This window comes from Rhinoraja longicauda, chromosome 8 (assembly GCF_053455715.1).
Source record: "Rhinoraja longicauda isolate Sanriku21f chromosome 8, sRhiLon1.1, whole genome shotgun sequence".
NCBI classification, from domain to species: Eukaryota; Metazoa; Chordata; class Chondrichthyes; order Rajiformes; family Arhynchobatidae; genus Rhinoraja; species Rhinoraja longicauda.
In genome coordinates, this window is record NC_135960.1 from 72,048,696 (window position 1) to 72,075,088 (window position 26,393).

At 46.5% G+C, this 26,393-nt stretch overlaps 2 pseudogenes; both read left to right on the forward strand.

The window, feature by feature from the left end:
* Positions 1 to 7,336: 7,336 nt before the first annotated feature.
* LOC144596384 (gamma-crystallin S-1 pseudogene) lies at positions 7,337 to 11,359 on the forward strand (annotated as a pseudogene).
* Positions 11,360 to 21,940: 10,581 nt separating this feature from the next.
* On the forward strand, positions 21,941 to 25,963 carry LOC144596385 (gamma-crystallin S-1 pseudogene; annotated as a pseudogene).
* Positions 25,964 to 26,393: the final 430 nt, after the last annotated feature.

Here is a 26,393-nt window from a genome sequence, read left to right on the forward strand (position 1 = left end):
CTGCCCTCATCTCTGCTAATTATCTTTTACTCTATAAGAATTTATACAGGAAAATGGACAAATTTACTTTTGATAGAGACAAAATGTTGGAGTAACTCAGTGGGACAGGCAGCATCTCTGGAGAGATGGAATGTGTGATGTTTCGGTTCAGTCTGGAGTCAGACGAAGAGTCTTGACCCGAAACGTCACCCATTCCTTCTCTCCAGAGATGCTGCCTGTCCCAATAGACAATAGACAATAGGTGCAGGAGGAGGCCATTCGGCCCTTTGAGCCAGCACCGCCATTCAATGTGATCATGGCTGATCATCCACAATCAGTACCCCGTTCCTGCCTTCTCCCCATACCCCCTGACTCCGCTATCTTTAAGAGATCTATCTAGCTCTCTCTTGAAAGCATCCTGCTGAGATACTCCAGCATTTTGTGTCTATCTTCGGTTTAAACCAGCATCTGCAGTTCCTTCCTACAAACTCACTTTTGAAATGCTCATATGGCCACGTTACTTGTCACCACTTGTCATATTGGCAGAAGATTTCCGGGTGATTTACATGCAATCAATGACTTTTGATATCAGATCTCAGCGGCAGGCAGATTGTGATCACTTGGGTTTCTGGAGGAATAACATTGGGGAATGAGGAGCAGGACATCGTAGTTTGTTTGTTGGGTCTGAAGAAGGGTCTCGACCCGAAACGTCGGCCATTCCTTCTCTCCAGAGATGCTGCCTGACCCGCTGAGTTACTCCAGCATTTTTGTCTTTATGTTCGGTGAAAACCAGCATCTGCAGTTCCTTCCCACACCCCCTCATGAGTAACAACCTGAGACACCACAAAATTGTAGATGCTGGAATCAGGGGCAAAACACAAAGTGGTGGGTGATGCAAGATCAGTGGATGGAAATGGTCAGATGACGATCATGGTCAGGACCCTTCTTTAGTCTGTCCATCCCCTCCACTGATGCTGCCTGATCCGCTGAGTTCCACCAGCACTTTAGTGTTTTACTTACGATTCCAGCATCTGTGGTCACTAGTGTTTCCATTTCACCGGGCCACGAGCTTTTTGTGTCTATCTTGTTTGTTGATTGAGAGAGGACCAATGACCAAGGCCGAGCGGCACGGTGGCGCAGCGGTAGAGTTGCCGCCTTACAGCGAATGCAGCGCCGGAGACTCAGGTTCGATCCTGACTACGGGCGCCGTCTGTACGGAGTTTGTACGTTCTCCCCGTGGGTTTTCTCCGAGATCTTCGGTTTCCTCCCACACTCCAAAGACGTACAGGTATGTAGGTTAATTGACTTGGTAAATGTAAAAATTGTCCCTAGTGTGTGTAGGATAGTGCTAATGTGCGGGGATCGCTGGGCGGCGCGGACTCGGTGGGCCGAAGGGCCTGTTTCTGCGCTGTATCGCTAAAAAATCTTTTAAAAAACGGGGCACCAGGTGAGACTTGATCTGTTCCATCTCAGTGAGCAACAGCACATTTCATTGGTCGGCTGGGTCATTCCCTGAATGTTGAAACGATGACTGTTGTAGAAGCAGAGTGGAGCTTGAATGGGCAGTCTAGTCATTGGTATGCATGCATACCAAGACTGTTTGTGCAAGGGGGGAGCAGGAGGAATTGAGAAGGATAGAGTTGAAAGGCAAGGCCACAGGGTGTCAGGGGCTATGGGGAGAAGGCGGGAGAATGGGGCTGAGAGGGAGAGATCGATCAGCCGTGGTTGAATGGCGGAGTGGACTTGATGGGCCGAATGGCCTAATTCTGCTCCCATCACTTATGAACGTTTGAACATATGGACTTCAGAGTAGTGATTATAGTAACCAATGTGTGATAAAGGATTACCTCCAGTTTGAGTCAGAGCTTGGAAAAATGTGGATAGTGTCATGGTATAAGTCTGTTAACTGAATGCACAGAGAAACTGCCCATCACTGAAGAAGGGTCTCGGCTCCAAACACCAACCATCCCTTCTCTCCAGAGATGCTGCCTGTCTCGATAGGTCACTCCAGCGTTTTGTGCCGATCCATCCCTTGTCCGGCTACACCTTTCTCACTTCTCAAATGTCGGCAACTTCACATCTTCTGCTTCCACTTACCACCATCCTTTCCCCCACCTGGACCCAGTTGCACTTTCCCCCTCTCCTTATCTGTGTCTACCCGTCTTCCCCCTGCACTGGCTCCATCTGCCCATCAGCACCTCCCTCATCTGGTGCAAAGTTTCAACTACAGGTATTGACTATTGTTGAAAGACTGGAGCGGCTGGGCTTGTATACACTGGAATTTAGAAGGATGAGAGGGGATCTTATCAAAACATAACATTATTAAGGGGCTGGACACGTTAGAGGCAGGAAACATGTTCCCAATGTTGGGGGAGTCCAGAACAAGGGGCTACAGTTTAAAAATAAGGGGTAGGCCATTTAGAACGGAGATGAGGAAAAACGTTTTCAGTCAGAGAGTTGTGAATCTGTGGAATTCTCGGCCTCAGAGGGCAGTGGAGGCCAATTCTCTGAATGCATTCAAGAGAGAGCTAGATAGAGCTCTTAAGGATGGCGGAGTCAGGGGGTATGGGGAGAAGGCAGGAACGGGGTACTGTTTGAGAATGATCAGCCATGATCACATTGAATGGCGTAGGCCTCTCTGATCTCTCAAAACGTCTGAGTAGCCTGATGAAGCACACTGAACGTACACATGGGTCTAAATGTGTTAATGACGGAAATCACGGACTCAGTGGGCCGAAGGGCCTGTTCCCCGACTGCTTCTCTCGAGTAAAGTCTAAAGTAAAGTAAAAGTCTGTGAAATGATGATAGAAACCTGTACCACCGGGTGGCGCCGCAATGGGCGCCTCGCCAACAGTCTGTCTCATCCCTTCCTTCTTTGTTGTTTTTTAATATGTGTTAAATGTATTTTTTAGTGTTCTTTAGCTTGTTTTATGTGGGGGTTTTAATCTCTTACCTCGACAGAGATGTGATTTTTTTCCATATCGTATCTCCGTCTGACCTGCGGCCTAACATCGTGGAGCTGGCGGCCTCTGCTGGAGATCGACTTCGGGAGCTCCAACCGCTGGAGCCTGCAGGACTTAACATCGTGGAGCTGGTGGTCCCTGTCAGGGATCGACCTCTGAGCTCCAACCGCGGGATCCTGCAGGACTTAACATCGCGGAGCTGGCGGCCTCTGGTTAGAGACCGACTTTGGGAGCTCCAAGCCGCAGGAGCCTCAACCGCCCCAACGAGGGAGCTTCGATCGCCCCGACGCGGGAGCTTCGATCGCCCCGACGCGGGATCTTCGATCGCCCAGATGGATGGTTCGACTGCCCCGACCGCAGGAGAATAAAGAGGAAGTAGATTAGACTTTATTGCCTTCCATCACAGTGAGGAATGTGGGGAATCTGCTGTGGTGAATGTTTATGTTAACTTTTATGTAGTTGTGCGTCTTGTTGCTTTTTTTTAGTATGGCTGTATGGTCATTGGAGTTTCACTGTACCTTAATTGGCACACGTGACAATAGACAGATCTTTGAACCTGTGAAACCGGTACACCCAGAGAAAACCCACGCAGTCACTAGGAGAACTGTGCAAATCCCTACAGTCAGCACCTGTAGTCAGGATTGAACGCAGTTCTCTGTCGCAGTAAGGCACCAGCTCTACTGCTGTGTCACTCTGCCACCTTTTTGACCCATGATGATTGTGGCAACACTTGTAGAATGTGAGTGTAAGTCTGAGCACCAGCAGAAAGCTAAATGGTTGAAGGGGGAAAATGCAGACTCCATATTTACATAATTGGGCCTAAGCTTGGGTTGGTGTAGCTGTGAGAGAACTGCACCAGCTGCCATGTCACTGTCCCATGGCACCAGCATTGCAAACAAGCTGCTCATTACAATCCAGATCGGAAACACCAGCTGGGTTTCTGGCCATAGTGATAGGAGCAGAATTAGGCCATTTGGCCCATCAAGTCTACTCCACCATTCAATCATGGCTGATCTATCTCTGATCTATCTTTCCCTCTTAAATGTTTATTTTTTTAATTTTTAATTTAATTAATTACAGTGCATATAACAACAACAGTAAACCCTCTTTCCCTCTTAACCCCATTCTCCTGCCTTCTCCCCATAACCCCAGACACCCATACTAATCAAGAATCTATCTATCTCTGCCTTAAATATTTCCACTGACTTGGCCTCCACAGCCTTCTGTGGCAATGAATTCCACAGATTCACCATCCCCTGACTAAAGAAATTCCTCCTCATCTCCTTCCTAAAGGAACGTCCTTTAATTCTGAGGCTGTGACCTCTGGTCCTAGACTCACCCACTAGTGGAAACATCCTCTCCACATCCACTCTATCCAGGCCTTTCACAATTCTATATGTTTCAATGAGGTCCCCCCTCATCCTTCTAAACTCCAGTGAGTACAGGCCCAGTGCTGACAAACGCTCATCATATGTTAACCCACTCACTCCTGGGATCATCCTTGTAAACCTCCTCTGGACCCTCTCCAGAGCCAGCACATCCTTCCTCAGGTATGGTGCCCAAAACTGCTCACAATATTCCAAATGCGGCCTGACCAGCACTTTATACAGCCTCAGCATTACATCCCTGTTTATGTATTGTAGCCCTCTTGAAATAAATGGACATAAATGACACAAATTCATCCATGAGCTCTCTTAACCATATAACCATATAACCATATAAAAACTACAGCACGGAAACAGGCCCGTTCGGCCCTACCAGTCCACGCCGACCACTATCCCTGACCTAGTCTCATCTACCTGCTCTCAGACCATAACCCTCCAATCCCCTCTCATCCATTTACCTATCCAATTTACTCTTAAATAATAAAATTGAGCCTGCCTCCACCACTTCCACCGGAAGCCCATTCCATACAGCCACCACCCTCTGAGTAAAGAAGTTACCCCTCATGTTACCCCTAAACTTTTGTCCCTCAATTCTGAAGTTATGTCCCCTTGTTGGAATCTTCCCCACTCTCAAGGGGAAAAGCCTACCCACGTCAACTCTGTCCGTCCCTCTTAAAAACCTCTATCAAGACCCCCCTCAACCTTCTACGCTCCAAAGAATAAAGACCCAACCTGTTCAACCTCTCTCTGTAGCTTAAGTGCTGAAACCCAGGCAACATTCTAGTAAATCTCCTCTGTACCCTCTCCATTTTGTCCTTAATGAACATAACTTGGCACGTCAACACAACGTCAACATTGTGCAAATAAACCTTCGCTTCTCAGGGATAACACTGGAATCACCTGTTACAGGGATGGTTGTAATAGCTGTGACATTTTGACAGAAAAGAAAGTCAGCTTCATCAGCCTTTTCAAACTTTCAAATCTACTGTCATGGGTTTATCTGGAAGTATTTTATTGGTATGCAAAGCAAAGTGATGCAAATAAGACACAATGAATTTAATTATAAATGCTATCCTGCAAATTCACAGTTAGAGGAATATTCCAGCATGGAAACAGGCCCATTGGCCCAAATCGCCCATTCCAACCTCTTAGCCTGTTAGTTCCATTCACCTGTACACACTTTGCCTAAGTTAGTTCCACTCACCTGTGCACACTTTGCCTAAGTTAGTTCCACTCACCTGTACACACTTTGCCTAAGTTAGTTCCATTCACCTGTACACACTTTGCCTAAGTTAGTTTCATTCACCTGTGCACTCTTTGCCTAAGTTAGTTCCACTCACCTGTGCATAACCTCCACCTCTCCAGGTAGGAAATGTCAAAGACTAGAGGGTGGAGCGTCATAGAGTCATTGAGTCACAGAGCATGGAAACAGTCATAGAAACACAGAAGCATAGAAAACAGGTGCAGGAGGAGACCATTCGGCCCTTCGAGCCAGCACCAAATTTCACAGAAATTCACCACTCTCTGACTAAAGAAATTTTTCTTCATCTCCTTCCTCCTCCTTCCAGAGTCTGAACTGTGAGGGAACAGGAAAGATTGCAGTTTCTCGACCCAAATCGTCAACTTAAACCCCATGCTGCCACAGATGCTGCTTGACCTGCTGAGTTAATAGAAACATAGAAACTTAGAAAATAGGTGCAGAAGGAGGTCATTTTGCCCTTCAAGCCATTCATTGTGATCATGTCTGATCATCCACAATCAGTAACCCGTGCCTGCCTTCTCCCCATATCCCTTGATTCCACTAGCCCCTAGAGCTCTATCTAACTCTCTTTTAAATTCATCCAGTGAATTGGCTTCCACTGCCTTCTGTGGCAGAGAATTCCACAAATTCACAACTCTCTGGGTGAAAAAGTTTCTTCTCACCTCGATTTAAAAGGCCTCCTCTTATTCTTAGACTGTGGCCCCTGGTACTGGACTCCCCACAACATTGGGAACATTTTCCCTGCATCTAGCTTGTCCAGTCGTTTTATAATTTTATGCATCTCTATAAGATCCCCTTCTCATCCGTCTAAATTCCAGTGAATACAAGCCCAGTCTTTCAAATCTTTCCTCATATGACAGTCCCGCCATCCCGGAGATTGATATTGTGAACCTACACTGCACTGCCTCAATAGCAAGGACGTCCTTCCTCAAATTAGGAGACCAAAACTGCACACAATACTCCAGATGTAGTCTCACCAGGGCCCTAATGTGGATGATCAGCCACGATCACAATGAATGGCGGTGCTGGCCCGAAGGGCCGAATGGCCTCCTCCTGCACCTATTTTCTATGTTTTTCTATGTTTCTATACAACTGCAGAAGGATTTCTTTGCTGCAGTACTCAAATCCTCTTGTTATGAAGGCCAACATGCCATTAGCTTTCTTCACTGCCTGCTGTTCGTCCAGGGACCTGGTTTTTGAGCTAGATTCCAGCATCTGCAGTCTGTGCCTTCATTTGTTTGATCAATAACTTGGATGGAAAAACCTGTCACAGATATTCCAAGGGTGATCCCAGAACGTAATGGATTTTGTGTCCATCTTTGGTGTAAACCAGCATCTGCAGTTCCTTCCAACACAATAAAATGAGATCAATGGAGTTGTAGTGCAAAGGAGTGCTTGATGGCCAGTATGGACTCTGTGGGCTGAAGGGCCTGTTTCCTTGCTGAACTTCTATGATCCAATGACACATCTGAGCACAGTGCCTTTTTATTGAGAATCTAGAATATTTCCCAGTGTCAAACGATAAAGGCTTATATACAATGATGTGGCTGCAAAAAGAAAAATAAACGCATCAGGTACTCTCAGCTGCTTTTTCAGCATTCATGTGTTATATGTTGTGCTTTTCCTTCTGACCCTGTGTTCTGCATCATTTACATTACAAAGGTATTGCTGGAAAGGCCTTTCTATCTGATATATAAAGGGCAAATTGTAGCTACCAGCAGTCTACAGATTGGTACTGACTGTGAACTAAAATGGGAAAGGCAAGAGGAAATCTGATTTGGGGAAGTATACTTTAAACATCGTGCCCCTCCTAATCTGACCCAAACTATGTTATTTCTCCCCACAGATCATCTTCTACGAGGACAGGAACTTCCAGGGCCGGCACTATGAGTGCAGCACTGACTGTGCTGATCTGTCCTCTTACTTCAGCCGCTGTAACTCCATCCGTGTGGACAGTGACTGGTGGGTGGCGTACGAGAGACCCAACTACATGGGGTACCAGTATGTCCTGAACAGGGGGGAGTATCCTGACTACCAGCGCTGGATGGGTTTCAACGACAACATCAGGTCCTGTCGCACCTACCCCCAGGTGAGTTACAGTCTGTGATCGTTGTTGCAGGCCACTTGAAACTGTGCTCACCAATCACTAACATTTGGGCTTTTGTGAGCGATCTCTTGGGGAAATGTTTCTCGTTGTCTAATTTGCTATGCTGATATGTTAGCTAGATTTACCAGCTTACATTTTGAGGTAAACATAGAAACATAGAAAATTAGTGCAGGAGGAGGCCATTTGGCCCTTCGAGCCTGTACGCACCGCCATTCATTGTGATCACGGCTGATCATCCACAATCAGTAACCCGTGCCTGCCTTCTCCCCATATCCCTTGATTCCACTAGCCCCCAGAGCTCTATCTAACTCTCTTTTAAATCCATCCAGTGAATCAAGTGTTGGGTCAGTGGATGTTTGGCTGTGAAAGGCTGTGAGGTTAGCGTAGGAAGGTGGTGAATCTGGTACAGGGACTGAATGACATATTCCTGCTGATGTTGCTTTCTAGTGGGCCTGTTTCCTTGGTTTGAGACTTACATAGAAAATAGGTGCAGGAGGAGGCCATTCGGCCCATCGAGCCATTCAAATCAATCATGGCTGATCATCCACAATCAGTAACCCGTGCCTACCTTCTCCCCATATCCCTTGATATAGTTAGCCCTAAGAGCTATATCTAACACTCCCTTGAAAACATCCAGTGAATCGGCCTCCACTGCCTTCTGTGGCAGAGAATTCCACAGATTCACACCTCTCTGGGTGAAAAAGGTTTTCCTCATCTCAGTCCTAAAGGGGAGGGGGTGGTTGTGACAGAGAGAACGAAAGAAGCTCTCACTGCATTCAAATGGTCACTTGATGTGCTATAAAACAGAGAGCAGGAACATGGAATTGGGCAGTGAAGGACTTTGACTGGCAAGGTCTCAACAGGATGAATGGCTTCCTTTGGAACCATGAATCTTCATGAATATCTGCAGCATTTGGTTAATGATGAAACATTGACATAACTTGGTGGCTCATCGCTAGAGTTGCTGCTTACAGCGTCAGAGACCCAGGTTCCATCCTGACCATGGGCGCTGTCTGTACGGAGTTTGTACGTTCTCCCCGTGACCTGCATGCGTTTTCTCCGAGATCTTCGGTTTCCTCCCACACTCCAAAGATGTACAGGTTTGTAGGTTGGTAAAATAGCAAATTGTCGCTGGTGTGTGTAGGATAATGTTAATGTGCAGAGATCACTGGTCGGTGCGGACTCAGTGGGCTTGTTTCCATGATGTATCTCTAAACTAGACTTACTGAATTGCGCTAGACTGGATTACAGAAGTTTGCCCTTTTAATAATTTCACAGAACCAAAGTGGGGTCAAAGTGTGGAATGGTTGTTTGACTCATTGAGGCCATCGAAGCTTCATGTTGGAGCCATCTACTCTTTTATTCCTACTCCTCTACCCTCTCCCACAACCTGCAAATTCTTACAAGGGCACCTGGTTCACTTTGTCTGTACCTGAAGAAGGGTCTCGACCCAAAACATCACCCATTCCTTCTCTCCAGAGATGCTGCCTGTCCCACTGAGTTATTCCAGCATTTTGTGTCCATCTTCGGTGTAAACCAGCATCTGCATTTCTAAACATCTAACAAAAGTTAGACATTAGTCGCTGAATGCTATGTCTAAATGGAATTAAATTCTGTAAGCTTCATTCTTTTTAATAATGATATCCTCAGAACTCCAGAATATACTTCCATCATTTATCTTACTTTTTAGGGAGGTGAAAGATGAATCCTGATCTGAGTTTCACTGAACCTTAATCGGTACATGGGCCAATAAACTGACCTAGACACCTTGAGCCATAGTCACATCAGGACATTATTGCTGCAAGATGTATTTTCACATGACTATATTGAAAATGCATTAAAATACCTTTCTTTAGACTTTACTTTAGACTTTACTTTAGAGTGCAGAAACAGGCCCATTGGCCCAACGTGCCGACTGGCGATCACCCGGTACACTAACACTATCCCACACACACGAGGAACAAATTACAATTTTAGCCAAAGCCAATGAACCTATGGACCTGTACGTCTTTGGAGTGTGGGAGGAAACTGAAGCACCTGGAGAAAACCCACGCAGTCACAGGGAGAGCGTACAAACTCCGTACAGACAGCGCCCGTAGTCGGGATCGAACCCGGGTCCCTGGTGCTGTGAGGCAGCAACTCTACCGTTATGCCACTGTGTGGCCACCCCACACTACTGTGCCACCCCACGTCCATGTGATTATTAGTCAAAATGTATTTTCTTTTATATATTCATGAAATTCTCAACAGCCTCATGTTGAGACTGTGAACCACATTGATGTTAAACCATGATTGTTCATAGTTTATCTGCTGTCCATGGAGAGACACACTTCCTCCTCGATATCCCGCAGCTCCGCTCTTGCTCCCCCTCCCCCCATTCGTAACAAGGACAGAGTCCCCCTTGTCCTCACCTTCCACCCCATCAGCCGTCGCATACAACATATAATCCTCCAACACTTTCGCCACCTCCAACGGGAGCCCACTACTGGCCACATCTTCCCATCTCCACACCTCTCTGCGTTCCGCAGAGACCGTTCCCTCCGTAACTCCCTGGTCAACTCATCCCTTCCCACCTAAAACACCCCCTGCCCAGGCACTTTCCCCTGCAACTGCAGAAGATGCAACACCTGTCCCTTTACCTCCCCCCTCAACTCCATCCAAGGACCCCGACAGTCTTTCCAGGTGAGACAGAGGTTCACCTGCACCTCCTCCAACCTCATCTACTGTATCCGCTGTTCCAGGTGTGGACTCCTGTATATCGGCGAGACCAAGCGCAGGCTCGGCGATCGTTTCGCTGAACACCTCCGCTCAGTCCGTCTTAACCAACCTGATCTCCTGGATGCTAAACACTTTAACGCCCCCTCCCATTCCCAATCTGACCTTTCTGTCCTGGGCCTCCTCCATTGTCGGAGTTAGGCCCAGCGCAAATTGGAGGAACAGCACCTCATATTTTGCTTGGGTAGTTTACACCCCAGCGGTATGAACATTGACTTCTCTAACTTCAGATAGCCCTTGCTTTCCCTCTCAATCCCCTCTCCCTTCCCAGTTCTCCCACTAGTCTTCCTGTCTCCAACTACATTCCATCTTTGTCCCGCCCCCTCCCCTGACATCAGTCTGAAGAAGGGTCTCGACCCGAATCGTCACCCATTCCTTCTCTCCAGAGATGCTGCCTGACCAGCTGAGTTACTCCAGCATTTTGTGTCTACCTTCGATTTAAACCAGCATCTGCAGTTCTTTCCTAGAAATACACTTTGCTCCTTTGACTTCATTAACGCTATATTGGAAATGTAATTTATAATTGATCATTACTGGGGCTTGCTACCACTTGCTTGGTATAATCTCTTTATTAATGTAGGCACCTTTGACATGTTTTTATCCTTCATTCCAGTACCGAGGGAACAACTACAGGATGAAGATTTACGAGAGGCCTGACTTTGGAGGACAGACGATGGAATTCATGGACGACTGTCCCTCCGTCTACGATCGTTTCCGTAACCGTGACATTCACTCCTGCCAAGTGATGGATGGTTACTGGATCTTCTATGAACAGCCCAACTACAAAGGCCGACAGTACTTCATGAGACCCGGGGAGTACAGGAAATACAATGACTGGGGGGGCTACAACTCCACCATTGGGTCTTTCAGGCGCATGAGGGACTTCTAGAACAATATTATTCTGAAGAAGTATTTCAGAAAATAAAATACTCTTTGCCAGACTATTGTCAAAATGATTCATTTATTTTGATATCCCTATAAAATTGTGCAAAATAGAAATGGTACGAGCCTCATATAGAGACTTTGAAACACACTGATCTTAACTCATGATGGCTTATAATTTCAATCACTAGTATATGTGGAGATAAATTTTATTCTGAGGCACACTACAAATGTAGTTAATAATTGATCAGGACATCTTCCCCCGCTGAGAGAATAGTGATGCATTTGACATTGTTATGACTTTAGATACCTGCTCTTCTTATAGAGAGATACCCTTGGCTCAATGAGTCCACATTGACCATTATCCACCCATTTAGACTAATCCTACATTCATCCCATTTTCAGGAAAGTCCACACATTCTCATCATTTCTTCCCGGATTTAACTCACATACACACTTGGGGTCATTTTGTAATGTATCTTTGAGATATTGAAGGAAAGCAGAACACCTGGACAGAACCCACAGGGTCATAAGGTCATAAGTGATAGGAGCAGAATTAGGCCATTCGGCCCATCAAGTGTACTCTGCCATTCAATCATGGCTGATCTATCTCTCCCTCCTAACCCAATTCTCCCCTTAACCCCTGACACGAGTGCGGATGAAGAATCTATCTCTCTCTGCCTTCAAAATATCCATTGACTTGGCCCCCACGGCCTTCAGTGGCAAAGAATTCCACAGATTCACCACCCTCTGACAAAGGAAAGTCCTCCTCAGCTTCTTCCTAAGGGAACGTCCTTTAATTCTGAGACTAATACCTCTGGTCCCAGACTCTCCCACTAGTGGAAACATCCTCTCCATACCCACTCTATCCAGGCCTTTCACTATTCTGTATATTTCAATGGGGTCCCCCCTCATTCAGGGGTCATGGAGAGGATGTACAAACTCCACACAGACAACTCTGAGGCAGTAGTGTTACCAGTTGCAGCACTATGTCAAACCTGTGGCAGAATGAATACATATGTTCCATTCTTTAATGGAAAACTTCCAAAATAAAGACTAAAGTCCCAGAATAAGGTCGTTATTATTAGCTTGAGATAGGCTAATGAAGGAGTTTCGGAACTGTACATGTAGAGGATCAGGTCCGAACAGGTCTGAACTGGTCCAAGCTGGTCCTAGCACGAGGGGGGCTTTAAAGGTGCTGATGATGAAATAGGTAGGAACCTCCCCCCAGGTAAAAATAAGCACAGCTTTATATCGTACCTTTGAGTGGGACCATGATGGACAGCGAGTATGTAGCCATACTCGGGGCTGCTCTCCCACACCCGCATGTGTTGGTAAAAAGGTTTGTTACTTACTTAAGGTGACTAATGTGTTTTATTGTCTAATAGCGCGAATATAACCTTAACACCAATCATATTTGCTTGTGCTTGAGCCATTTGATTAGTACGGGTGTCAGAGGTTATGGGGAGAAGGCAGGAGAATGGGGTTAGGAGGGAGAGATAGATCAGCCATCATTGAATGGCGGAGTAGACTTGATGGGCCGAATGGCCTAATTCTACACCTATTCCTTATGACCTTGTGGCCTTATAGCTGAAGACTAGAATCGAGCCAATGTTCTCGGTGTGGTCTCACTGACGACCTGCACAACTTTAACACAATGTCCCAAATCCTGCACACAATGCACTGACCAATGATGGAAAACGTGCTGAATGATATCTTCATTATCTCCCCCTGCCAGCACTTTCAGGGAATTATATACTTGTACCACTTGGTAGACACAAAATGCTGGAGCAACTCAGTGGGTCAGGCAGCATCTCGGGAGAGAAGGAATGGGTGACGTTTCGGGTCGAGACCCTTCTTCAGACTGAATTATATACTTGTACCACTTGGTTTCTTCGGTAACACTCTTGCTGTGTACGTGATGCCTTGACGTGCTGTGAAGTCAGAGAACTGGTGTGCAGTTAACTGCCACCATCTCTCCATGATATCATGCAATAAAGTCTCTTGAAGCAAACCTCGAAGTCTCCGCTTTTCCTTTAATTTCCCTCTAAGTTAATTTCTGCCACAGTTTAACCAAAGATAATAGAGCAGAGCAAGATAGACTACTCGACCCTAAAAAACGTAGTATGTTACGGCGCCATTTTAGTAGGCAGAAACTTGCAGAAACATTTAAAAACAAAAATCTGTGAGTTGATAGATGAGATAAGTCCAGTATTTTAATGGGATCATCACACACACTGTTCCCCCAAAACACTGATTACACTGCGAGAGGCAGAGCGAACGGTGGGCTTTGCTTACTAAAATGGTGGACGTTATTCTCCTTTGCGTACTACACTTCAGTATAGGCGATTTAGACGGAGTGGCCCATCTTGCTCCTCTAGTATCTTTGCGTTTAACTAAGCAAAGTGCAATACTTTACACGTGTTTGAGATAAATTCCATTTATCACAATCACAATCATACTTTATTAGCCAAGTATGTTTTGCAACATACGAGGAATTTCATTTGCCGTACAGTCATACCAATAAAAAGCAACAGGACACACAAAATACATTTAACATGAACATCCACCACAGTGCCTCCTCCACATTCCTCACTGTGATGGAAGGCGAACAAAAGTTCAATCTCTCCCTTCTTTGTCCTCCAGCGGTCGGGGGCCTCGAACCTTCCGTTGACGGGACGATCTTGATTCCCGTAGCCGGCGGTGGGCCTTCCTCGTCGGGGCGATCAAGCTCCTGCATCGGGGGGGATCTCAGCTCCCCCACGCTGGGAGATCTACCCCGGGTCGGGGCTTGTCGAACGTCGTGCAGCTTGGAGCTCCCGACCGGTCTGAACCCGAGACTGCGAGCTCCTTGATGTTAAAGTCCGCAGGCCGCGGTTGGAGCATCGATCCCAGGCAAGGGATCGCAGGGTCAGATGGTAAGTCCATGCCCCGCGGTGGGGCTCAAACGTCAGTCCCAGGCAAGGCCTCCAGCTCCACGATGTTAGGCCGCAGAGCGACCGGAGATACGATCCGCAAAACAATCGCATCTCCGGCAAGGTAAGGGATTGAAAAAGCGTTTCCCCCTCCCCCCTCCCCCACCCCCCACACAAAACAAACCAGAGAACATTAACACAAACTTTTAAACCTCACCAAAGCCCACCGCTCCGAGCTTGTATTCCATAGTCAATGGGAAGCAATGCAAGGAAAATCTTGGATAGCAAATGATTCATGTCCAGCTAACCTGTCACTGGAAAAAGTCTGCCCTCATCTCTGCTAATTATCTTTTACTCTATAAGAATTTATACAGGAAAATGGACAAATTTACTTTTGATAGAGACAAAATGTTGGAGTAACTCAGTGGGACAGGCAGCATCTCTGGAGAGATGGAATGTGTGATGTTTCGGTTCAGTCTGGAGTCAGACGAAGAGTCTTGACCCGAAACGTCACCCATTCCTTCTCTCCAGAGATGCTGCCTGTCCCAATAGACAATAGACAATAGGTGCAGGAGGAGGCCATTCGGCCCTTTGAGCCAGCACCGCCATTCAATGTGATCATGGCTGATCATCCACAATCAGTACCCCGTTCCTGCCTTCTCCCCATACCCCCTGACTCCGCTATCTTTAAGAGATCTATCTAGCTCTCTCTTGAAAGCATCCTGCTGAGATACTCCAGCATTTTGTGTCTATCTTCGGTTTAAACCAGCATCTGCAGTTCCTTCCTACAAACTCACTTTTGAAATGCTCATATGGCCACGTTACTTGTCACCACTTGTCATATTGGCAGAAGATTTCCGGGTGATTTACATGCAATCAATGACTTTTGATATCAGATCTCAACGGCAGGCAGATTGTGATCACTTGGGTTTCTGGAGGAATAACATTGGGGAATGAGGAGCTGGACATCGTAGTTTGTTTGTTGGGTCTGAAGAAGGGTCTCGACCCGAAACGTCGGCCATTCCTTCTCTCCAGAGATGCTGCCTGACCCGCTGAGTTACTCCAGCATTTTTGTCTTTATGTTCGGTGAAAACCAGCATCTGCAGTTCCTTCCCACACCCCCTCATGAGTAACAACCTGAGACACCACAAAAGTGTAGATGCTGGAATCAGGGGCAAAACACAAAGTGGTGGGTGATGCAAGATCAGTGGATGGAAATGGTCAGATGACGATCATGGTCAGGACCCTTCTTTAGTCTGTCCATCCCCTCCACTGGTGCTGCCTGATCCGCTGAGTTCCACCAGCACTTTAGTGTTTTACTTACGATTCCAGCATCTGTGGTCACTAGTGTTTCCATTTCACCGGGCCACGAGCTTTTTGTGTCTATCTTGTTTGTTGATTGAGAGAGGACCAATGACCAGGGCCGGGTGGCACGGTGGCGCAGCGGTAGAGTTGCTGCCTTACAGCGAATGCATCGCCGGAGACTCAGGTTCGATCCTGACTACGGGCGCCGTCTGTACGGAGTTTGTACGTTCTCCCCGTGACCTGCGTGGGTTTTCTCCGAGATCTTCGGTTTCCTCCCACACTCCAAAGACGTACAGGTATGTAGGTTAATTGGCTGGGTAAATGTAAAAATTGTCCTTAGTGTGTGTAGGATTGTGTTAGTGTGCGGGGATCGCTGGGCGGCGCGGACTCGGTGGGCCGAAGGGCCTGTTTCTGCGCTGTATCTCTAAAAAATCTTAAAAAAAACTGGGCACCAGGTGAGACTTGATCTGTTCCATCTCAGTGAGCAACAGCACATTTCATTGGTCGGCTGGGTCATTCCCTGAATGTTGAAACGATGACTGTTGTAGAAGCAGAGTGGAGCTTGAATGGGCAGTCTAGTCATTGGTATGCATGCATACCAAGACTGTTTGTGCAAGGGGGGAGCAGGAGGAATTGAGAAGGATAGAGTTGAAAGGCAAGGCCACAGGGTGTCAGGGGCTCTGGGGAGAAGGCGGGAGAATGGGGCTGAGAGGGAGAGATCGATCGGCCATGGTTGAATGGCGGAGTGGACTTGATGGGCCGAATGGCCTAATTCTGCTCCTATCACTTATGAACGTTTGAACATATGGACTTCAGAGTAGTGATTATAGTAACCAGTGTGTGATAAAGGATTACCTCCAGTTTGAGTCAGAGCTTGGAAAAATGTGGATAGTGTCATGGTATAAGTATGTTAACTGAATGCACAGAGAAACTGCCCATCACTGAAGAAGGGTCTCGGCTCCAAACGCCAACCATCCCTTCTTTCCAGAGATGCTGCCTGTCTCGATAGGTCACTCCAGCGTTTTGTGCCGATCCATCCCTTGTCCGGCTACACCTTTCTTACTTCTCAAATGCCGGCATCTTCACATCTTCTGCTTCCACTTACCACCATCCTTTCCCCCACCTGGACCCAGTTGCACTTTCCCCCTCTCCTTATCTGTGTCTACCCGTCTTCCCCCTGCACTGGCTCCATCTGCCCATCAGCACCTCCCTCATCTGGTGCAAAGTCTCAACTACAGGTATTGACTATTGTTGAAAGACTGGAGCGGCTGGGCTTGTATACACTAGAATTTAGAAGGATGAGAGGAGATCTTATCAAAACATAAGATTATTAAGGGGCTGGACACGTTAGAGGCAGGAAACATGTTCCCAATGTTGGGGGAGTCCAGAACAAGGGGCCACAGTTTAAAAATAAGGGGTAGGCCATTTAGAACAGAGATGAGGAAAAACGTTTTCAGTCAGAGAGTTGTGAATCTGTGGAATTCTCGGCCTCAGAGGGCAGTGGAGGCCAATTCTCTGAATGCATTCAAGAGAGAGCTAGATAGAGCTCGTAAGGATGGCGGAGTCAGGGGGTATGGGGAGAAGGCAGGAACGGGGTACTGTTTGAGAATGATCAGCCATGATCACATTGAATGGCGTAGGCCTCTCTCTGATCTCTCAAAACGTCTGAGTAGCCTGATGAAGCACACTGAACGTACACATGGGTCTAAATGTGTTAATGACGGAAATCACGGATTCAGTGGGCCGAAGGGCCTGTTCCCCGACTGCTTCTCTCGAGTAAAGTCTAAAGTAAAGTAAAAGTCTGTGAAATGATGATAGAAACCTGTACCACCGGGTGGCGCCGCAATGGGCGCCTCGCCAACAGTCTGTCTCATCCCTTCCTTCTTTGTTGTTTTTTAATATGTGTTAAATGTATTTTTTAGTGTTCTTTAGCTTGTTTTATGTGGGGGTTTTAATCTCTTACCTCGACAGAGATGTGATTTTTTTCCATATCGTATCTCCGTCTGACCTGCGGCCTAACATCGTGGAGCTGGCGGCCTCTGCTGGAGATCGACTTCGGGAGCTCCAACCGCTGGAGCCTGCAGGACTTAACATCGTGGAGCTGGTGGTCCCTGTCGGGGATCGACCTCTGAGCTCCAACCGCGGGATCCTGCAGGACTTAACATCGCGGAGCTGGCGGCCTCTGGTTAGAGACCGACTTTGGGAGCTCCAAGCCGCAGGAGCCTCAACCGCCCCAACGAGGGAGCTTCGATCGCCCCGACGCGGGAGCTTCGATCGCCCCGACGCGGGATCTTCGATCGCCCAGATGGATGGTTCGACTGCCCCGACCGCAGGAGAATAAAGAGGAAGTAGATTAGACTTTATTGCCTTCCATCACAGTGAGGAATGTGGGGAATCTGCTGTGGTGAATGTTTATGTTAACTTTTATGTAGTTGTGCGTCTTGTTGCTTTTTTTTAGTATGGCTGTATGGTCATTGGAGTTTCACTGTACCTTAATTGGCACACGTGACAATAGACAGATCTTTGAACCTGTGAAACCGGTACACCCAGAGAAAACCCACGCAGTCACTAGGAGAACTGTGCAAATCCCTACAGTCAGCACCTGTAGTCAGGATTGAACGTGGTTCTCTGTCGCAGTAAGGCACCAGCTCTACTGCTGTGTCACTCTGCCACCTTTTTGACCCATGATGATTGTGGCAACACTTGTAGAATGTGAGTGTAAGTCTGAGCACCAGCAGAAAGCTAAATGGTTGAAGGGGGAAAATGCAGACTCCATATTTACATAATTGGGCCTAAGCTTGGGTTGGTGTAGCTGTGAGAGAACTGCACCAGCTGCCATGTCACTGTCCCATGGCACCAGCATTGCAAACAAGCTGCTCATTACAATCCAGATCGGAAACACCAGCTGGGTTTCTGGCCATAAGTGATAGGAGCAGAATTAGGCCATTTGGCCCATCAAGTCTACTCCACCATTCAATCATGGCTGATCTATCTCTGATCTATCTTTCCCTCTTAAATGTTTATTTTTTTAATTTTTAATTTAATTAATTACAGTGCATATAACAACAACAGTAAACCCTCTTTCCCTCTTAACCCCATTCTCCTGCCTTCTCCCCATAACCCCAGACACCCATACTAATCAAGAATCTATCTATCTCTGCCTTAAATATTTCCACTGACTTGGCCTCCACAGCCTTCTGTGGCAATGAATTCCACAGATTCACCATCCCCTGACTAAAGAAATTCCTCCTCATCTCCTTCCTAAAGGAACGTCCTTTAATTCTGAGGCTGTGACCTCTGGTCCTAGACTCACCCACTAGTGGAAACATCCTCTCCACATCCACTCTATCCAGGCCTTTCACAATTCTATATGTTTCAATGAGGTCCCCCCTCATCCTTCTAAACTCCAGTGAGTACAGGCCCAGTGCTGACAAACGCTCATCATATGTTAACCCACTCACTCCTGGGATCATCCTTGTAAACCTCCTCTGGACCCTCTCCAGAGCCAGCACATCCTTCCTCAGGTATGGTGCCCAAAACTGCTCACAATATTCCAAATGCGGCCTGACCAGCACTTTATACAGCCTCAGCATTACATCCCTGTTTATGTATTGTAGCCCTCTTGAAATAAATGGACATAAATGACACAAATTCATCCATGAGCTCTCTTAACCATATAACCATATAACCATATAAAAACTACAGCACGGAAACAGGCCCGTTCGGCCCTACCAGTCCACGCCGACCACTATCCCTGACCTAGTCTCATCTACCTGCTCTCAGACCATAACCCTCCAATCCCCTCTCATCCATTTACCTATCCAATTTACTCTTAAATAATAAAATTGAGCCTGCCTCCACCACTTCCACCGGAAGCCCATTCCATACAGCCACCACCCTCTGAGTAAAGAAGTTACCCCTCATGTTACCCCTAAACTTTTGTCCCTCAATTCTGAAGTTATGTCCCCTTGTTGGAATCTTCCCCACTCTCAAGGGGAAAAGCCTACCCACGTCAACTCTGTCCGTCCCTCTTAAAAACCTCTATCAAGACCCCCCTCAACCTTCTACGCTCCAAAGAATAAAGACCCAACCTGTTCAACCTCTCTCTGTAGCTTAAGTGCTGAAACCCAGGCAACATTCTAGTAAATCTCCTCTGTACCCTCTCCATTTTGTCCTTAATGAACATAACTTGGCACGTCAACACAACGTCAACATTGTGCAAATAAACCTTCGCTTCTCAGGGATAACACTGGAATCACCTGTTACAGGGATGGTTGTAATAGCTGTGACATTTTGACAGAAAAGAAAGTCAGCTTCATCAGCCTTTTCAAACTTTCAAATCTACTGTCATGGGTTTATCTGGAAGTATTTTATTGGTATGCAAAGCAAAGTGATGCAAATAAGACACAATGAATTTAATTATAAATGCTATCCTGCAAATTCACAGTTAGAGGAATATTCCAGCATGGAAACAGGCCCATTGGCCCAAATCGCCCATTCCAACCTCTTAGCCTGTTAGTTCCATTCACCTGTACACACTTTGCCTAAGTTAGTTCCACTCACCTGTGCACACTTTGCCTAAGTTAGTTCCACTCACCTGTACACACTTTGCCTAAGTTAGTTCCATTCACCTGTACACACTTTGCCTAAGTTAGTTTCATTCACCTGTGCACTCTTTGCCTAAGTTAGTTCCACTCACCTGTGCATAACCTCCACCTCTCCAGGTAGGAAATGTCAAAGACTAGAGGGTGGAGCGTCATAGAGTCATTGAGTCACAGAGCATGGAAACAGTCATAGAAACACAGAAGCATAGAAAACAGGTGCAGGAGGAGACCATTCGGCCCTTCGAGCCAGCACCAAATTTCACAGAAATTCACCACTCTCTGACTAAAGAAATTTTTCTTCATCTCCTTCCTCCTCCTTCCAGAGTCTGAACTGTGAGGGAACAGGAAAGATTGCAGTTTCTCGACCCAAATCGTCAACTTAAACCCCATGCTGCCACAGATGCTGCTTGACCTGCTGAGTTAATAGAAACATAGAAACTTAGAAAATAGGTGCAGAAGGAGGTCATTTTGCCCTTCAAGCCATTCATTGTGATCATGTCTGATCATCCACAATCAGTAACCCGTGCCTGCCTTCTCCCCATATCCCTTGATTCCACTAGCCCCTAGAGCTCTATCTAACTCTCTTTTAAATTCATCCAGTGAATTGGCTTCCACTGCCTTCTGTGGCAGAGAATTCCACAAATTCACAACTCTCTGGGTGAAAAAGTTTCTTCTCACCTCGATTTAAAAGGCCTCCTCTTATTCTTAGACTGTGGCCCCTGGTACTGGACTCCCCACAACATTGGGAACATTTTCCCTGCATCTAGCTTGTCCAGTCGTTTTATAATTTTATGCATCTCTATAAGATCCCCTTCTCATCCGTCTAAATTCCAGTGAATACAAGCCCAGTCTTTCAAATCTTTCCTCATATGACAGTCCCGCCATCCCGGAGATTGATATTGTGAACCTACACTGCACTGCCTCAATAGCAAGGACGTCCTTCCTCAAATTAGGAGACCAAAACTGCACACAATACTCCAGATGTAGTCTCACCAGGGCCCTAATGTGGATGATCAGCCACGATCACAATGAATGGCGGTGCTGGCCCGAAGGGCCGAATGGCCTCCTCCTGCACCTATTTTCTATGTTTTTCTATGTTTCTATACAACTGCAGAAGGATTTCTTTGCTGCAGTACTCAAATCCTCTTGTTATGAAGGCCAACATGCCATTAGCTTTCTTCACTGCCTGCTGTTCGTCCAGGGACCTGGTTTTTGAGCTAGATTCCAGCATCTGCAGTCTGTGCCTTCATTTGTCTGATCAATAACTTGGATGGAAAAACCTGTCACAGATATTCCAAGGGTGATCCCAGAACGTAATGGATTTTGTGTCCATCTTTGGTGTAAACCAGCATCTGCAGTTCCTTCCAACACAATAAAATGAGATCAATGGAGTTGTAGTGCAAAGGAGTGCTTGATGGCCAGTATGGACTCTGTGGGCTGAAGGGCCTGTTTCCTTGCTGAACTTCTATGATCCAATGACACATCTGAGCACAGTGCCTTTTTATTGAGAATCTAGAATATTTCCCAGTGTCAAACGATAAAGGCTTATATACAATGATGTGGCTGCAAAAAGAAAAATAAACGCATCAGGTACTCTCAGCTGCTTTTTCAGCATTCATGTGTTATATATTGTGCTTTTTCATCTGACCCTGTGTTCTGCATCATTTACATTACAAAGGTATTGCTGGAAAGGCCTTTCTATCTGATATATAAAGGGCAAATTGTAGCTACCAGCAGTCTACAGATTGGTACTGACTGTGAACTAAAATGGGAAAGGCAAGAGGAAATCTGATTTGGGGAAGTATACTTTAAACATCGTGCCCCTCCTAATCTGACCCAAACTATGTTATTTCTCCCCACAGATCATCTTCTACGAGGACAGGAACTTCCAGGGCCGGCACTATGAGTGCAGCACTGACTGTGCTGATCTGTCCTCTTACTTCAGCCGCTGTAACTCCATCCGTGTGGACAGTGACTGGTGGGTGGCGTACGAGAGACCCAACTACATGGGGTACCAGTATGTCCTGAACAGGGGGGAGTATCCTGACTACCAGCGCTGGATGGGTTTCAACGACAACATCAGGTCCTGTCGCACCTACCCCCAGGTGAGTTACAGTCTGTGATCGTTGTTGCAGGCCACTTGAAACTGTGCTCACCAATCACTAACATTTGGGCTTTTGTGAGCAATCTCTTGGGGAAATGTTTCTCGTTGTCTAATTTGCTATGCTGATATGTTAGCTAGATTTACCAGCTTACATTTTGAGGTAAACATAGAAACATAGAAAATTAGTGCAGGAGGAGGCCATTTGGCCCTTCGAGCCTGTACGCACCGCCATTCATTGTGATCACGGCTGATCATCCACAATCAGTAACCCGTGCCTGCCTTCTCCCCATATCCCTTGATTCCACTAGCCCCCAGAGCTCTATCTAACTCTCTTTTAAATCCATCCAGTGAATCAAGTGTTGGGTCAGTGGATGTTTGGCTGTGAAAGGCTGTGAGGTTAGCGTAGGAAGGTGGTGAATCTGGTACAGGGACTGAATGACATATTCCTGCTGATGTTGCTTTCTAGTGGGCCTGTTTCCTTGGTTTGAGACTTACATAGAAAATAGGTGCAGGAGGAGGCCATTCGGCCCATCGAGCCATTCAAATCAATCATGGCTGATCATCCACAATCAGTAACCCGTGCCTACCTTCTCCCCATATCCCTTGATATAGTTAGCCCTAAGAGCTATATCTAACACTCCCTTGAAAACATCCAGTGAATCGGCCTCCACTGCCTTCTGTGGCAGAGAATTCCACAGATTCACACCTCTCTGGGTGAAAAAGGTTTTCCTCATCTCAGTCCTAAAGGGGAGGGGGTGGTTGTGACAGAGAGAACGAAAGAAGCTCTCACTGCATTCAAATGGTCACTTGATGTGCTATAAAACAGAGAGCAGGAACATGGAATTGGGCAGTGAAGGACTTTGACTGGCAAGGTCTCAACAGGATGAATGGCTTCCTTTGGAACCATGAATCTTCATGAATATCTGCAGCATTTGGTTAATGATGAAACATTGACATAACTTGGTGGCTCATCGCTAGAGTTGCTGCTTACAGCGTCAGAGACCCAGGTTCCATCCTGACCATGGGCGCTGTCTGTACGGAGTTTGTACGTTCTCCCCGTGACCTGCATGCGTTTTCTCCGAGATCTTCGGTTTCCTCCCACACTCCAAAGATGTACAGGTTTGTAGGTTGGTAAAATAGCAAATTGTCGCTGGTGTGTGTAGGATAATGTTAATGTGCAGAGATCACTGGTCGGTGCGGACTCAGTGGGCTTGTTTCCATGATGTATCTCTAAACTAGACTTACTGAATTGCGCTAGACTGGATTACAGAAGTTTGCCCTTTTAATAATTTCACAGAACCAAAGTGGGGTCAAAGTGTGGAATGGTTGTTTGACTCATTGAGGCCATCGAAGCTTCATGTTGGAGCCATCTACTCTTTTATTCCTACTCCTCTACCCTCTCCCACAACCTGCAAATTCTTACAAGGGCACCTGGTTCACTTTGTCTGTACCTGAAGAAGGGTCTCGACCCAAAACATCACCCATTCCTTCTCTCCAGAGATGCTGCCTGTCCCACTGAGTTATTCCAGCATTTTGTGTCCATCTTCGGTGTAAACCAGCATCTGCATTTCTAAACATCTAACAAAAGTTAGACATTAGTCGCTGAATGCTATGTCTAAATGGAATTAAATTCTGTAAGCTTCATTCTTTTTAATAATGATATCCTCAGAACTCCAGAATATACTTCCATCATTTATCTTACTTTTTAGGGAGGTGAAAGATGAATCCTGATCTGAGTTTCACTGAACCTTAATCGGTACATGGGCCAATAAACTGACCTAGACACCTTGAGCCATAGTCACATCAGGACATTATTGCTGCAAGATGTATTTTCACATGACTATATTGAAAATGCATTAAAATACCTTTCTTTAGACTTTACTTTAGACTTTACTTTAGAGTGCAGAAACAGGCCCATTGGCCCAACGTGCCGACTGGCGATCACCCGGTACACTAACACTATCCCACACACACGAGGAACAAATTACAATTTTAGCCAAAGCCAATGAACCTATGGACCTGTACGTCTTTGGAGTGTGGGAGGAAACTGAAGCACCTGGAGAAAACCCACGCAGTCACAGGGAGAGCGTACAAATTCCGTACAGACAGCGCCCGTAGTCGGGATCGAACCCGGGTCCCTGGTGCTGTGAGGCAGCAACTCTACCGTTATGCCACTGTGTGGCCACCCCACACTACTGTGCCACCCCACGTCCATGTGATTATTAGTCAAAATGTATTTTCTTTTATATATTCATGAAATTCTCAACAGCCTCATGTTGAGACTGTGAACCACATTGATGTTAAACCATGATTGTTCATAGTTTATCTGCTGTCCATGGAGAGACACACTTCCTCCTCGATATCCCGCAGCTCCGCTCTTGCTCCCCCTCCCCCCATTCGTAACAAGGACAGAGTCCCCCTTGTCCTCACCTTCCACCCCATCAGCCGTCGCATACAACATATAATCCTCCAACACTTTCGCCACCTCCAACGGGAGCCCACTACTGGCCACATCTTCCCATCTCCACACCTCTCTGCGTTCCGCAGAGACCGTTCCCTCCGTAACTCCCTGGTCAACTCATCCCTTCCCACCTAAAACACCCCCTGCCCAGGCACTTTCCCCTGCAACTGCAGAAGATGCAACACCTGTCCCTTTACCTCCCCCCTCAACTCCATCCAAGGACCCCGACAGTCTTTCCAGGTGAGACAGAGGTTCACCTGCACCTCCTCCAACCTCATCTACTGTATCCGCTGTTCCAGGTGTGGACTCCTGTATATCGGCGAGACCAAGCGCAGGCTCGGCGATCGTTTCGCTGAACACCTCCGCTCAGTCCGTCTTAACCAACCTGATCTCCTGGATGCTAAACACTTTAACGCCCCCTCCCATTCCCAATCTGACCTTTCTGTCCTGGGCCTCCTCCATTGTCGGAGTTAGGCCCAGCGCAAATTGGAGGAACAGCACCTCATATTTTGCTTGGGTAGTTTACACCCCAGCGGTATGAACATTGACTTCTCTAACTTCAGATAGCCCTTGCTTTCCCTCTCAATCCCCTCTCCCTTCCCAGTTCTCCCACTAGTCTTCCTGTCTCCAACTACATTCCATCTTTGTCCCGCCCCCTCCCCTGACATCAGTCTGAAGAAGGGTCTCGACCCGAATCGTCACCCATTCCTTCTCTCCAGAGATGCTGCCTGACCAGCTGAGTTACTCCAGCATTTTGTGTCTACCTTCGATTTAAACCAGCATCTGCAGTTCTTTCCTAGAAATACACTTTGCTCCTTTGACTTCATTAACGCTATATTGGAAATGTAATTTATAATTGATCATTACTGGGGCTTGCTACCACTTGCTTGGTATAATCTCTTTATTAATGTAGGCACCTTTGACATGTTTTTATCCTTCATTCCAGTACCGAGGGAACAACTACAGGATGAAGATTTACGAGAGGCCTGACTTTGGAGGACAGACGATGGAATTCATGGACGACTGTCCCTCCGTCTACGATCGTTTCCGTAACCGTGACATTCACTCCTGCCAAGTGATGGATGGTTACTGGATCTTCTATGAACAGCCCAACTACAAAGGCCGACAGTACTTCATGAGACCCGGGGAGTACAGGAAATACAATGACTGGGGGGGCTACAACTCCACCATTGGGTCTTTCAGGCGCATGAGGGACTTCTAGAACAATATTATTCTGAAGAAGTATTTCAGAAAATAAAATACTCTTTGCCAGACTATTGTCAAAATGATTCATTTATTTTGATATCCCTATAAAATTGTGCAAAATAGAAATGGTACGAGCCTCATATAGAGACTTTGAAACACACTGATCTTAACTCATGATGGCTTATAATTTCAATCACTAGTATATGTGGAGATAAATTTTATTCTGAGGCACACTACAAATGTAGTTAATAATTGATCAGGACATCTTCCCCCGCTGAGAGAATAGTGATGCATTTGACATTGTTATGACTTTAGATACCTGCTCTTCTTATAGAGAGATACCCTTGGCTCAATGAGTCCACATTGACCATTATCCACCCATTTAGACTAATCCTACATTCATCCCATTTTCAGGAAAGTCCACACATTCTCATCATTTCTTCCCG